Genomic DNA, 3,069 nt, shown 5'->3' on the forward strand with positions numbered 1-3,069 from the left:
GGGGTGGCAGGTGTCAGCACTTGGTAGGGGTGGTAGGTGTGAGCACCGCAGACAGCTCCTGTACATAGTAAGCCAGAGACACCATGGGATGTTAGGGGTGGCAGGAGTCAGCACCGCAGACAGCTCCTGTTCATAGTAAGCTGGAGACACTATGGAATGGTAGGGGTGGCAGGTGTCAGCACCCCAGACAGCTCCTGTACAAAGTAAGCTGGAGACACTATGGAATGGTAGGGGTGGCAGTTGCCAGCAACGCAGACAGCTCCTGTACATTTTAAGCCAGAGACACTATGGAATGGTAGGGGTGGCAGGTGTCAGCACCGCAGACAGCTCCTGTACATAGTAAGCTGGAGACACTATGGAATGGTAGGGGTGGCAGGTGCCAGCACCGCAGACAGCTCCTGTACATTTTAAGCCGGAGACACTATGGAATGGTAGGGGTGGCAGGTGTCAGCACCGCAGACAGCTCCTGTACATAGTAAGCCAGAGACACTATGGAATGTTAGGGGTGGCAGGTGTCAGCACCGCAGACAGCTCCGATACAATAGTAAGCCGGAGACACTATGGAATGGTAGGGGTGGTAGGTGTCAGCACCGCAGACATCTCCTGTACATAGTAAGCCGGGGACACTATGGAATGTTAGGGGTGGCAGGTGTCAGCAACGTAGACAGGTCCTGTACAATAGTAAGCCGGAGACACTATGAAATGGTAGGGGTGATAGGTGCCAGCACCGCAGAAAGCTCCTGTACAATAATAAGCCGTAGACACTATGGAATGGTAGGGGTGGCAGCACCGCAGAAAGCTCCTGTACAATAGTAAGCCGGAGACACTATGAAATGGTAGGGGTGATAGGTGCCAGCACCGCAGACAGCTCCTGTACAATAATAAGCCGTAGACACTATGGAATGGTAGGGGTGGCAGGTGTCAGCACAGCAGACAGCTCCTGTACATAGTAAGCCAGAGACACTACAGAATGGTAGGGATGACAGGTGTCAGCACCGCAGACAGCTCCTGTACAACAGTAAGCCGGAGACACTATGGAATGGTAGGGTTTATAGGTGCCAGCACCGCAGACAGCTCCTGTAGAATAGTAAGCTGAAGAAACTATGGAATGGTAGGGTTGGCAGGTGTCAGCACCACAGATAGTTCCTGTACAATAGTAAGCCGGAGACACTATGGAATGGTAGGGGTGGCAGGTGTCAGCACCGCAGACAGTTCCTGCACAATAGTAAGCCGGAGACACTATGGAATGGTAGGGGTGGCAGGTGTCAGCACCGCAGACAGTTCCTGTACAATAGTAAGCCGGAGACACTATGGAATGGTAGGGGTGGCAGGTGTCAGCACCGCAGACAGCTCCTGTACATAGTAAGTCGGAGACACTATGGAATGGTAGGGGTGGCAGGTGTCAGCACCGCAGACAGTTCCTGTACAATAGTAAGTTGGAGACATTATGGAATGGTAGGGGTGACAGGTGTCAGCACCGCAGACAGCTCCTGTACATAGTAAGCTGGACACACTATGGAATGGTAGGGGTGGCAGGTGCCAGCACCGCAGACACCTCCTGCACATAGTAAGCTGGAGACACTATGGAATGGTAGGGGTGGCAGGTGTCAGCACCGCAGACAGCTCCTGTACTATAGTAAGCCGTAGACACTATGGAATGGTAGGGGTGGCAGGTGTCAGCACCGCAGACAGCTCCTGTACTATAGTAAGCCGTAGACACTATGGAATGGTAGGGGTGGCAGGTGTCAGCACTGCAGACAGCTCCTGTACATAGTAAGCCGGAGACACTATGGAATGGTAGGGGTGGCAGGTGTCAGCACCGCAGACAGCTCCTGTCCAATAGAAAGCTGGAGACACTATGGTATGGTAGGGGTGGCAAGTGTCAGCACCGCAGACAGCTCCTGTATATAGTAAGCCAGAGACACTATGGCATGGTAGGGGTGGCAGGTGTTAGCACCGCAGACAGCTCCCGTACAATAGTAAGCTGGGGACACTATGGAATGTTAGCGGTGGCATCAGCACCGCAGACAACTCCTGTTCATAGTAAGCCAGAGACACTATGGAATGGTAGGGGTGGCAGGTGCCAGCACCGCAGACAGCTCCTGTACATAGTTAGCCGGATACACTATGGAATGGTAGGGGTGTCAGGTGTCAGCACCGCAGACAGCTCCCGTACAATAGTAAGCCTGAGACACTATGGAATGGTAGGGGTGGCAGGTGGCAGCACCGCAGACAGCTCCTGTACATAGTAAGCCGGAAACACTAAGGAATGGTAGGGGTGGTATGTGCCAGCACCCAGACAGCTCCTGTACAATAGTAAGCCGGAGACACTATGGAATGGTAGGGGTGGCAGGTGTCAGCATCGCAGACAGCTCCTGTACATAGTAAGCAGGAGACACTATGGAATGGTAGGGGTGGCAGGTGTCAGCACTGCAGACAGCTCCTGTACATTTTAAGCAGGAGACACTATGGAATGGTAGGGGTGGCAGTTGTCAGCACCACAGACAGCTCCTTTACATAGTAAGCCAGAGACACTATGGAATGGTAAGGGTGGCAAGTGTCAGCACCGCAGACAGCTCCGGTACAATAGTAAGCCGGAGACACTATGGAATGGTAGGGGTGGTAGGTGTGAGCACCACAGACAGCTCCTGTATAAAGTAAGCTGGAGACCCTATGGAATGGTAGGTGTGGCAGGTGCCAGCAACGCAGACAGCTCCTGTACATATTAAGCCAGAGACACTATGGAATGGTAGGGGTGGCAGGTGTCAGCACCGCAGACAGCTCCTGTACAAAGTAAGCTGGAGACACTATGGAATGGTAGGTGTGGCAGGTGCCAGCAACGCAGACAGCTCCTGTACATTTTAAGCCAGAGACACTATGGAATGGTAGGGGTGGCAGGTGTCAGCACCGCAGACAGCTCCTGTACATAGTAAGCTGGAGACACTATGGAATGGTCGGGGTGGCAGGTGCCAGCACCGCAGACAGCTCCTGTACATTTTAAGCCGGAGACACTATGGAATGGTAGGGGTGGCAGGTGTCAGCACCACAGACAGTTCCTGTACAATAGTA

This window comes from Ranitomeya variabilis, chromosome 3, assembly GCF_051348905.1.
Source record: "Ranitomeya variabilis isolate aRanVar5 chromosome 3, aRanVar5.hap1, whole genome shotgun sequence".
Classification (NCBI taxonomy): domain Eukaryota; kingdom Metazoa; phylum Chordata; class Amphibia; order Anura; family Dendrobatidae; genus Ranitomeya; species Ranitomeya variabilis.